We start from the raw sequence: 12,808 nt of genomic DNA on the forward strand, positions 1-12,808 counted from the left end.
ATAATCAATGAAATATTACCATTTTAAATGTAAAAATTATACTCAAATACTTCTCAGGAAATTTCACAACTGTAACTACTTATTGTCTGAACTAAAATAACATTCTGCTAACAGTACTACGTTATCAAATGCTTTCTAATTTTCGATCTGCATAGAATAATGTCCAACAATACTCAGGCAGTGATTTTGTTCTTATGCCCACACGATGGCAAGCTTTTGATTGTGGAGAAAAAAATTTATGTATTTTGTCACTAAGGAATCTAACTATCCTAAAATTATCCTAAAATATTTAAAATAATGTAGGTTTCTTTTTCATGGATAGTGTTAAGTATACCTTTTAGTTTCTCTGTGTTGGCACTTGCTGAATTCTTTCCCAGTATTTTTCTTGGGGTTTGGGGCAAGGTCTGGGTAAGGGATACGAATGGTGGTTGAGGACACATTCTCCTTTAGTTCTGTGGTAATGTAAAATATCATTAAGTCAGGCTTATGCATACCCAATTCAGGAACATAATTCTAGAATGTTAAATGTGGATTTTTGATTTGGTAATGTAAAAATCAAGTACTGTTCCCAATGGCTCAGTATGAAGTAGGGCCACTAGCTGGCAGCATTATGTAAAATAAAAATATTTTCCTAAAGGTCTAAGTTATTATTTTGTGTATGAATAATATGTTACCCCCCCCACCGTAAGTTGTCGTTGCATTGACAAATGCAGAAATCGTATGTTAAAAGCTTTTTTTTTTCCCCACTGCTGCCCATTGTTTGGTAGAAAGGTTTGAGTCTTTGGATTGAGACACACCTACATTTGAATCTTGGTTCTGAAATTAATCTTGAGCAATTTATATTATCTCTATGAACCTCAGTTTTTTTTCATCTCTTAGAACTGGACATAATGTATGGAAAGTGTATAACATACTGTATTCCTCATACTTGATACTCGGTAAATGAAACTCTTTATTATTACCAGTGGTGAGTACCTCTAAAGCTTTGCAGTTTTTTGTCTAATAATGAAGAAAGTATTTTTAAAAATCATTCTGGGGCTTCCCTGGTGGCGCAGTGGTTGAGAGTCCGCTTGCCGATGCAGGGGACATGGGTTCGTGCCCCGGTCCGGGAAGATCCCACATGCCGCGGAGCGGCTGGGCCCGTGAGCCATGGCCGCTGAGCCTGCGCGTTCGGAGCCTGTGCTCCGCAACGGGAGAGGCCACAACAGTGAGAGGCCCGCGTACCGCAGAAAAAAAAAAAAAACAAAAAAAACCTGAATGTATTGCCAAGTAAGAAGTGATAAAAATAAGACTTCTTAAAACATTTTATTTAGTGTAACTTTTATATTATACTCTTTAAAAATGTATAATGGTACTTCAACTTAATGTAAAATTGATAAATTCCTGTTACAATAAAGTAAATCTTGATTATAACTTTTATATAATCTTTGCCAAGGCTTAAAGTAATCAAGGATTGAAAAAGTGATTTCTCACTTGATGTCTCAAATGTTTGATTTTACCCTAATGGTGACATTAGATTGAGTTTGTGACTGGAAAACCCAGCAGAGGGCGCTAAAATCACAATTCTGTCTCAACAGATCAATATAACTGGAATAAATACCTTGATAGTAACCCTAAGCTTTCATCATGTAAACACAGAAATATGTATGTGTAAACACCTGTATTTGATTTATTTCTTATGTATTTAATATATTCAACAATTCATTAATACAAAAGAATAGATTTTCCTGACTGATATTTTTCTTCATTTTTTTTTCATTTCTTTTTTTAAACAGGACAATTTATTTTTGTTGTTATTTTAATTAATTAATTAATTAGTTATTGGCTGTGTTGGGTCTTCGTTGCTGCGTGCGGGCTTTTTCTAGTTGCAGCGAGCAGGGACTACTCTTCATTGCGGCGTGCGGACTTCTCATTGCAATGGCTTCTCTTGTTGCAGAGCATGGGCTCTAGGCACGTGGGCTTCAGTAGTTGTGGCACACGGGCTCAGTAGTTGTGGCTCGTGGGCTTTAGAGCGCAGGCTCAGTAGTTGTGGCGCACATGCTTAGTTGTTCCGCGGCACGTGGGATAGTCCAGGACCAGGGATTGAACCCGTGTCCCCTGCATTGGCAGGTGGATTCTTAACCACTGTGCCACCAGGGAAGTCCCAGGAATTATTCATTTACTTCAGGAGTTAGTTTACAGGTTTACATAACTTCCTGATAATAGAAAAAATAACTTAATTAAAATACTTTATAGTTACAACCCCCCCGTACATGTTTATACAAAATACACATATGTGAATATATACAAAATATATTCATGTTTAGTGGAACTATTAATCTCAATTTTAAGTTAACTTCAAAAACAAGTAATGCTTTTATTCATTGTAAATTTTCAAAGATGAGACAATCAGTCTTAGTCTGAGTTTGTTTATGCTCTCACCAGAAAGATATAGAAAAAATCTTTAATTTTGGAAAATTAATGAAACCTCTAGATAATTTCTTATTTCCTGACATGTTAGAAAAGAAAATATTCTTTATGTTTACAAAACTCTGTTATTTTTACATGTGTGGCTTGCAAAGTGTTTTATGTTTCTGAGATATCCTTTCAGTATTTGAATTCCTTTGAACGTTGTAGGAAGAAATTAAAATGAATCTCCACACAGTCATTTCTCCATAATGATTCATTGCTCTATAGGATATGACCCCAATCTTATTTTTACATGTTTATATTTGCTACTGTGGAAAACAAATTATTTTGAAAGTCAAGCTTCTTTTTTGCTTACCTTTAACTAGGGTTAGGTATGCATATTCCATCTTTGGGTTCTAGTACTTGAGAACGTACTTCCTTTTTAACTATCAAAGCTACTCTGTGGGGCTTCCCTGGTGGCGCAGTGGTTGAGAGTCTGCCTGCCGATGCAGGGGACACGGGTTCGTGCCCCGGTCCGGGAAGATCCCACATGCTGCAGAGCGGCTGGGCCCGTGAGCCATGGCCGTTGAGCCTGCGCGTCCGGAGCCTGTGCTCCGCAATGGGAGAGGCCACAACAGTGAGAGGCCCGCGTACTGCAAAAAAAAAAAAAAGAAAGAAAGCTACTCTGTGGAGAGGTTGTGTCTTCTATTGATTCATCATGCCTGGAAAGAGATGCAATCAAGCAACCTAGGGAAAAGTATAGGATGCATCCTTCACTTCAGACGAGGTGCTGGCTGCTTCTGTGTTTCACGTAACATGCCACTCAGATAGCTTGGGTCACAAGAGAGTTCTCTGCAAGCACGCAGCAGATCTCTTGCTTCTGTTTTCTCTGTGGGCAGAGTCTCCTTTCCACCCAGTCCCTGACCTCCAAAGAAACCCCATCATGCTGTATCTCTTCTGAAACCATTTTCTCTTTCTCCAAGTCATCTCTTTCCTCTACTGAAATGAATTTTTCAAAAATGTGTTTCTCTTCAGCACTTAGTTGATCCAAATTTACTGTCATAGTATATAATACAACTATTTGCTACGTGTGAAATCTCATCAGTGCTTGGGATATAATTGCTTCACTTGGACTTTTTAGCACGTCGTCCTTGACAGCATGAACATATGATTAATACTTCTCATACAGTTTATTGTATACAATATATACAATATAATGTGTATAAGCCATTAATGGCTTAGGAAGCCAATAGTTATTATATTTCATTGCAGTAACCTAGTGTGATTCAGGAGTCCTGGCTAACACAACACTGCCACTAAAATTTGGGAAATGTATTGGTAATACGCCTTCTGCCATTCTTTGAAATAATTTTTTTTTTTTTTCTCCTAGCTGGGCTACATGACAGGACCCTGTGGTGGTTGGTGTCTCATGGTCCTAGAGAAATTTGTAGACCCTCTACCTTATATACTCTTACATGTGACAATGGTGATTGTTTTCTCCCCAATGAATCCTGGGGCTGACCTGGACTTTAACTCACACTGCTACAGTCTCCTGCTTGTGGATCCTTCTAGGGGTCTCATAGAGTGGGACCTGTTTTGTGATGTATCCAAAACTGATCTCTTTTGGGTTAGTAATTCCTTAAGGGAATATTCTTGTTGAAATACAAAATATTTTCATTTTCTACCTATATTTGGGAGACCGAAGGTGATTATCTCTTAGGAAATATAGTCCAGAGTTTTAGTTTTTCTGTTTCATTGTTACTGTGTTAATGTAGTTACGGTCTATAATATTGGTGGAATTACTTAAGCTTCAGGAGTGTCAGACTGCATTTAAAGTTTTTCCTCATTCAAATAAAGGCATACTGTGTTTATGTGTTATAGGCGTATAATGCATTTACGTAGATGTGTGTGTATATATTCACACACAAACTTGGTAAGATAGTTTGATTAAAAAATGAGAAATTTGGGCTTTTATGGGTAATTGCTCTATTTTTAACTTAGTGTGGTCAGGGAAGGTTCATGGAATATGAAGTTCAGGTTTTAGCTCTTCCAGTTACTTGCTGTGTGATCATAGGCAAGTCTTTGAACAAATTTTAACTCCTTATAATTGAATAAGAAACAGTAACTAGGGCCTTGCCTGGTGGCACAGCGGTTAAGAATCCGCCTGCCAATGCAGGGGACACGGGTTTGAGCCCTGGTCCGTGAAGATCCCACATGCCACGGAGCAACTAAGCCCATGCACCACAACTACTGAGCCTGCGCTCTAGAGCCTGCAAGCCACGACTACTGAGCCTGCATGCCACAACTACTGAAGCCCACATGCCTAGAACCCGAACTCCACAACAAGAGAAGCCACCACAATGAGAAGCCTGCACACCACAACCAAGAGCAGCCCCAACTCGCCACAGTTAGAGAAAGCCCATGCACAGCAATGAAGACCTAATGCAGCTAAAAAAAAAAAAAATAACAGTAACTACCTTGTAGTGTAGTAAACATCATATTAGGTAGTGTGAAAATAGTATGTAAACTGTAGATAATATTTGTATTAGTTTTTATTGTTAGTATTAATATCATGTCTCATTTGTTCTTAGAGCTTCGCAATATCTTTGATATTGGAAAATAGCACAAGACAGGAAATATTTTTGGTGTGTGCCATCTGTTTTAATATTTTGTACATGAAAACATAGTGCAAAGCTACATTAATAAAAGTATAGTATTACTACAGAAATACATAAATAAATCAGTGTTTTAGAAAAGAAGGTTCAGAAAGACAAAAGTATATGTGATTTGTCACATGATGAAGATGGAATTTCATTAAGAGTGGAAAGGATAGATTTTTCAATAAATAGTATTGGTTAGGAATTTAGAAAAAGATAACAAACCAAATCTCTCCTTTATACTATATAAATACCAAAATAAATTTAAGATAGATTAAATATTTAATTAAAAAATTCTAACACTCACAGATTTTTCAGATGAATAATTTTAAGATGTTGAAATAAGGAAGGCCCTTCTACGTGTGATGCAAATCCCTTGAATTTAAAGATGAATAGATTGACTAAATAAAGATTTAAAGTCACTTTATTCAAAAAGTATCAAAAGAGTTGAAAGACAAATGACAAACTGGTAATTATTATTTATGAAATATATGCAGACAGAGATGTATTCTCTTTATTGTGTGAAGAGCTCCCACGAAGAAATAGCAAAAACAGGCTGTAGATCTATAAGAAAAAGACAAAGCATAGTTGAAAATTAGAAAAAGGTATTTCACAAAAGTAATACCAATGCTCTATAAACATATCAAACGATTATTTTACTAGTAAAGAAGTAACGAAGTGCAATTAAACCAGTGAGATAGAATTTTTGTTATCAAATTGGTAAAGATGAGAGAAGATAAGCCATGTTCGGCGAATTGTAGAGAAATGTGCCTTCGCATCCACTGTTGGTGGGAGGGTAAATTGATTCTACTTTTCCAGAGGCAATCTGGCAATATCTTTCACAATTTTAAGTACCCATTTCATTTGACTAATAATTCTTTTTCTAAGAAGTAGTGAAACCCATATGCAAAGGTGGAATGTAAAGGAATTCATTATAGCACAGTGAATAACTGGAAGAAAACATAAATCTTTAATTTTAGGTGACTGGCTAATTATGGATAATTCATGAGATGGAATATTTTATAGCTGTTCAAGATCTCTAAAACATATTAGGTTAAAATATTACTGCAGGGAATATGATTCAATTTCTGTAAATATATATATACTCATTAAGTAGGTATGTATATGCATAGTACTATGTCTATATATTCATAGTGTTTTGTTAGGGTATTGGAGTTATGGATGATTATCACTTTCTTCTTTATGCTTTTTAGTATTTGTTTCCTTATGGCTTGTATTAGGTAATGTTGTTTTTATTTTGAAAAAAGTAGATATTCTTTAATTTACAAATTGAGTATTAATTTTTTTCTTTTTACTGAAAGCTGTGATAAAAGCTCAAATTGCATAGGACAGTACTGTGGAAAAAAGGAGCAATTCATTTTACTACTGAAAAAAAATATAAAGTATTTTATTTTTTTTTTTAAAGAAGATGTTGGGGGTAGGAGTTTATTAATTAATTTATTTTTGCTGTCTTGAGTCTTCATTTCTGTGTGAGGGCTTTCTCTAGTTGTGCCAAGCGGGGGCCACTCTTCATCGCGGTGTGCGGGCCTCTCACTATTGCGGCCTCTCTTGTTGTGGAGCACAGGCTCCAGACGCGCAGGCTCAGTAGTTGTGGCTCACGGGCCTAGTTGCTCCACGACATGTGGGATCCTCCCGGACCAGGGCTCGAACCCGTGTCCCCTGCTTTAGCAGGCAGATTCTCAACCACTGCGCCACCAGGGAAGCCCTAAAGTATTTTATTAAACAGCACTTTTGTCCAAGGAGCTCCCAGCATTGTTGGATGTTAATGTGCTAATCTCCCAATACACTTAGAAGTCAAAGATCAAATAAATCATTCTAGCCCCATATTAGGTCATGGGAGTATAAGGAGGTTAAAAACTCAGTCAATGGAAGAATTTTGAGCTTGAACAGAGATAATTTATAAGTGCTCTGCTGAAAAATAAATTTTAAGGTTCAGTGCATTATATGGTTAGCATGGTATGCTAACCATATAATACGGTAATTGTCTGCAGCCTTGAGACTATAGGAGGCCCCAGTGAGAGTGGGGAGCTGATGTCAGTATGCAGCACGGGCTCTGGATTTGGCTCTTAGGCCCTCTTGAGAATCACAATGTATGTGTAGTCTTTATTAGAAAGACTTCTAGAGGATAGGTTAGAAATGATTTCTAGAGGGTAGGTTAGGTCTCTAGATGGTAGTTTTCCCAGCTATGTATCTCCAACTGTCTGACTTCCTAGCTGCAGGTTGTCAGGCAGTTTTCTCTTTTGACACAATATTGGGTAAGCATGCCCCTAAGCCATAAACAGAGTCACATGCATTTGCTTTTACTATTTACCACGGAAGGAACATTTAGAAGATGTCTCTTTAAAAATTTTTGTTTGAAATAAAAAAATATGGAGTTGTAGTGATTCTCTTTGATAAAAGAAGGTGCTGCTATCATGAGGAAAGACTGAAGTAAACCCTATAATCCTTTCTAGATTCATAACATGTATTAATGCTTAACCAAGGTATTAATACTGGAAGGTAGTTCATGTCTTTGTCATAAACCTGCTAGTTTTTCCATCCTTTATATATTTGAAGGGATGTTCCTAACTTAAGTGCCTCCAAGTTTTAGCAGAAGATATGCCAAGCAAGCCTCCATCCCCCCCAGCAAATACTAAGTAGTACTTCTTTATCTTCTTTTAAATAGCTACCATTTCTTTTGCATCCCTTACAATATTAGGAACTTTGTGAATACTATTCCCATTTAATCTTCTTAACAATTTTGCAAGTGGTGAGGAAACTGATACTCAGGTAAAGATAACTTGCTTAAAAATTAATATTTAGTAAGTGACCACAGAAGAGTGTTTGCCTATTCTATTTCTTAAAGGTAGCATATCTCCAAAATGGCGAGAAATGAATTTTAAAAGTTCATGGGAGAAATGAAACTAAAAGTGGTAACTTGGAGTGCTAGAAAATAACTTTGGCAAATGGAAAAGAATTCTGTCCAGTGGATTGTGTCTCAGAAGGGACTAATTAAAGGTCACTGGAAAATGGGCTCTCTAGGGTTTCTGAAAGGTAGTTGACAATCTAATGGTGTGGGGATTTCAGGAGTGAGGATGGGGCGAAAGAATGCATTTTCTTTTAATAGTCTAAAACCAAATGTGGGTTTTGTTTTATTTCAGATTTTCTTTTCTTTTTTGAGAAGTGCTGCTTTTTGCAGAATAATAGAATAGTAATACTGATTTGTGTTTTTACATAGCCCTTTCTCTAAGGTATTCAATGTGTTTCTCAAGCTTATGGTTATAGTGATATTTACAAATTGCTTATGTAAACACAAGTCACACAAAAGGCTCAACTAAATGAAGATTTCTGTCTTTAGGAAAGTAGTGTGGATTTGGACAGCCTTTCCACGGAGAATAGTGGATATTTGGACATTTGTATGGCCTGTATGTGTTGCCCGACTCATGAATGCTTGACGTGAACAAAATATTTGATGACTGAATGAATTTAGTATTTGCGTATATGTATCTCATCTTTTTTATGTTCTCCTCTCTCACCCTTCACCCTCCACTCCCAGGCTTGAATCTTAGTGTTTGTGTTATATCCTGGGAAGGTGGGGACAGTTCATGGAAGAAATGAGGAAAAGTTTCCTATCATTCTGTCTGTGTATATGAGTTGGAAAATGTGGATGTATTATGTGTATTGGAGATGCCCCACATGCTCACAATCTGCTTGTTCTGGATCAGGTAGAATTTTTGCTCCTGGTGGCAAATTCATGGTTTGTTTGAAGCCTTTGCCTATCCAGGTGGTTGGAGGCCAGACTTTTGTGTCTTTGCCATTTCTCAGGACTCCCTTAGTTTCTGACTAAAAGATGTGGTGGAACCTAGACTTAAAACTTAAGTATCATTTTTAATTGTATGATAGTCAAAGAATGACAAATAATATTTTGATGAATCCTGGACTTTGGTTTTATTTTAATATTTGACAACTTAATTGGAATTTAGTGGGGATTCGTTGGACTGATGTTATGAACAATTGAGAAGTGGCATGTATTTATGTAAACCATGACTTCTCTGCTTGTACTTGTCCCCTGCATACCTTTAAAGGAGAAATTAGAATAATTAGAAGGGGGAGATTGATTCATATTGCCTCCTTTGATCTTTCTCTCTTAAGTCCTACAGATTTGTAGTTTGTATTCTACAATTTAGCACTGACTTTTGTATCATATTGTATTAACTATTTATTAATCTTTTTCTCCCCCAAATAAAATATAACCCCCCAGATTGCAGGCACAATAGCCTCTCTGGTTCAGTCTCAAGGGGGTGTTAGTCTAAAGTCCATGCAACAAAAGTATTTTTAAATCACTTGGGTATTTTACCTCTCTTGATGAAATGACTTGAAAGCAACACAGTCTTGAGCAATTTTTCTTCTCTTTTTTTCTTTCTCCCATCCTCTGTTGTTCCATATTGATGCTGATTCTGCACTTTTACATACAAAACAAACAAAAAACTTCAGAAAACAATTCTCTTGTATCCATCATAAGATAATTCTTGTCTTCCCTTTTCCCCACTTTCCTTCTGATTCTCCATCATAGTACTGAGGAACTAGTCTGTCAAGGTAGGATCCTCCTTGGAGGCTGTGAGCCTGGGGTAGTCAGGGGCAAGAGACTGAAGCAGATCAGTTTCTTTTAGTTAGGGTGACTATACAGTCAAGTTTGTCTGGCATGATCCCAGTTTATACCTGTTGTTCTTAGCATAATTATTAACAGTGCCTCCTTTCACTCCCCAAATGTCCTGGTTTGGATGATAAATTATATTCCAATTTTTAGAAGCCCAAGAAAGAGAGCTATATTGGAAGCTTACATCAATTATTTATATCTAGTCACACCTCTTAATTCTGCCATAGTACTTGGCACAAGGTCTGGCTCAAGTGGTATTCAATATGTATTGATTCATTTGAATCCTTAGTCACACTCAAGTGAATCATTCATTCTCCATAAGTGTATTTGTATTCAGTATACATAACAGAGAGGTAAATCTAGGCCTCAATTTTTGAGGACGTACACTACAAGCCTCATAAACTAAAACTGAAGTTAGTACACACAACAAGTTTTGATTAAGCTAATGCAATAATTGAAAAAAAATTGAATTACTGCCAAGATTTGAAAATAGGAAGATTCACATAACAACCTAGATTTCCACTTTCTCTTTGCGAAAAATAATGATCTAGTGGTCTGAGCCTGATCTTACGTGGTAATCATTATCTGGAGCTGAGCAGATTCTCCATTTTGCGCCCTCACGACCCACCCACGGACATTTAAGTTTGCAACCTCTGATACATACTATGTATTTGGAGGCACTTATGGCAGGTTTATCTTTGTACATTTTCAGATCATTTAGTTATATATTTAAGAAGAGTCAATTCTGATTAGTCATTTTATTAAAGCTAATTAAATAAAATACTTGTAAATTCTTTTGAAGATCAGCCTTTTTTAATTCAACAGATTAGTCATTCATTTTGGGGAAATTTTTTTCCCATACTAAGAATGTCAATAACTATTAACTAGCATTTATATTGTTATATTTAATAGAAAATATTTTAAGATATTATTTTAAATATTTTTTGATAGCCAGTACCTTTAAGAAAACATATTTTTGAAACTTAATCACTTCAGTTTAAAATTATAAAATATCTTGAAAAATGAAATTGAAAACTAGTATAGAGCTATAGGAGAAATTTTAAATATTCGTGGGTGTATGTATGTGTATGTGCATGTATATGTATATGTGTGTATATAAAAAATATATAGTTAACTTTATCTTTGCCTCCTCTTTATAGATTGGAAAAGAAAGAGCAGTCTCAGCAAGTGTTTATTAAGTGCCTATTATGTGCTGTCCTGCATTTTCAATTCTCAAATGAGTTTTCAACCTTGACCTACTACAAAGGAATAAAACATTCTTTCTACACATGTTGAAGAAACTACTGTATTAAAATCTAGATAAATATCTCACTGTCTGATGGATCTAGGTACATGGATGGTCTCTGTGAACTATGTCTTAAGTCTCATCAGCAAACATCTTTTAAAAATAATTTAAAATAGCTACATTGTTTCATTAATGAAGAATTCACCCTGGTAAGTTTTAGAATATTGGCAAGAAAACGGCTTGATTTTAACTACATTAAATATGAATTTAATGGCATGAACATATTATCTCAGGGCATGATTTCATTTGTATATTTTTAAGGCTTAAAATATTTTCAGTTAAAATTATCTATCTTCTAGACCATCAATTTGAAGTCTTTTCTGATGCCTTCTGACCTGTTCCAGTTCGATCTTTATGCCTACTGCAAACCTTTCATCTTGAAATCTCCCTTCACTGTCATCCTGGGGATTCTTATCATTTCTCTTTTTTGTTGGATTTCCCAAATACCGTGGCTTTCTCTTTGTTTACTCCATCATTTTGGGTGATGATAAACTCCTGAGACAGTAAGGGGAAATAATTTTTGAGTTCTTGTGATACTTTGGCAGGAAATAAAATAATAGAATTTGAAATAGTTTCTCCTTCAAAATTTTACAGCAGTGTTTTGCAGCTTCTAGTGTTTCATTTGAGAATTCCAATGCTATTCTAATTCGTTATCTTTTTTTTTTTTTTTTTTTTTGCGGTACGCGGGCCTCTCACTGTTGTGGCCTCTCCCATTGCGGAGCATAGCCTCCAGACGCGCAGGCTCAGCGGCCATGGCTCACAGGCCCAGCTGCTCTGCGGCATGTGGGATCTTCCCAGACCGGGGCGCGAACCCGTGTCCCCTGCATCGGCAGGCGGACTCTCAACCACTGCGCCACCAGGGAAGCCCCTAATTCTTTATCTTTTTTACGAAACTCTTAGTTCTCTCTGGAATTTGACAGAATCTTTTATTATTTTCACTATTCTAAATTTTATGATATGATATCTTGGTGTGGCTTAATTTTCAAACATTGTTTTGGACATTTGGTGGGCACTCAGTGTAGAAAGTGATGTTTTTCAGTTCTGGGAAGTTTTCTTGAATTATTTCTTTAATGGTTGCCTCCCTTCTGTTTTCCTTGTTGTCTCTGGAACTTCCATTTTTCAAATGTTGGACATCCTGGACAGGTTCTCTTTCTTTTCATCTTCTGTTTTGCATATTTTTTACTTTTTCTGTACTCTCAGGAATATTTCTTTTGTAATAGAGGCCTTCATCAGATATCTGGTGATCTTTAAGGGCTGTGTACTATAAAACTGATTGGACGCTATGAGGATATCCTAGCTTGTTGATTGTGGATTTTGCTGTGGGATGATCTGGCTGGGCTGCTCCTTGGGGAACCTTGGATATCCATATGTTTGGGTGTTTCTGTTGAGCTGGTCCGTTTCCCAGAGAAAACTCTTTGAGTCTGCTGCCTTGGGAGTGTGTATATCTTAGCTGCTAGCATTTTGGGTTGGGTAGGAAGAGGAGTCTCAACATTCATTTGCTCACTTTCTCTTTAAAAAAATATTTTACTTTATCTTTCACTACCCTCCCTCATCTGTGCTAATGCCCTATAGTCCAGAGCCCCTAGGATTTTGCTTTTTGGAGACTAGATGGGAGGACAGAGTGGAGGAGGGTTAGTTGCCCAGCTGTTTGGAGAAGGAGATAAGATTTCAAGATCTAACTGCTTTCTAAATATACTTTCAACAAATCCTTCTATATTTAGCCCATTCTCACCTCCATTCACAGAGATGTAAATGACTTCCCCCACTGCCAATTTAGGATTCAGTTTTTTGCTGTCATCT

General features: G+C 36.5%; 1 protein-coding gene across 1 annotated transcript in view; it reads left to right on the top strand.

Annotated features, from left to right (window-relative positions):
• Positions 1 to 12,808, top strand: part of CAMKMT (calmodulin-lysine N-methyltransferase) — a 419,096-nt gene that overhangs the window by 28,659 nt on the left and 377,629 nt on the right.

This window comes from Phocoena sinus, chromosome 13 (genome assembly GCF_008692025.1).
Source record: "Phocoena sinus isolate mPhoSin1 chromosome 13, mPhoSin1.pri, whole genome shotgun sequence".
Classification (NCBI taxonomy): domain Eukaryota; kingdom Metazoa; phylum Chordata; class Mammalia; order Artiodactyla; family Phocoenidae; genus Phocoena; species Phocoena sinus.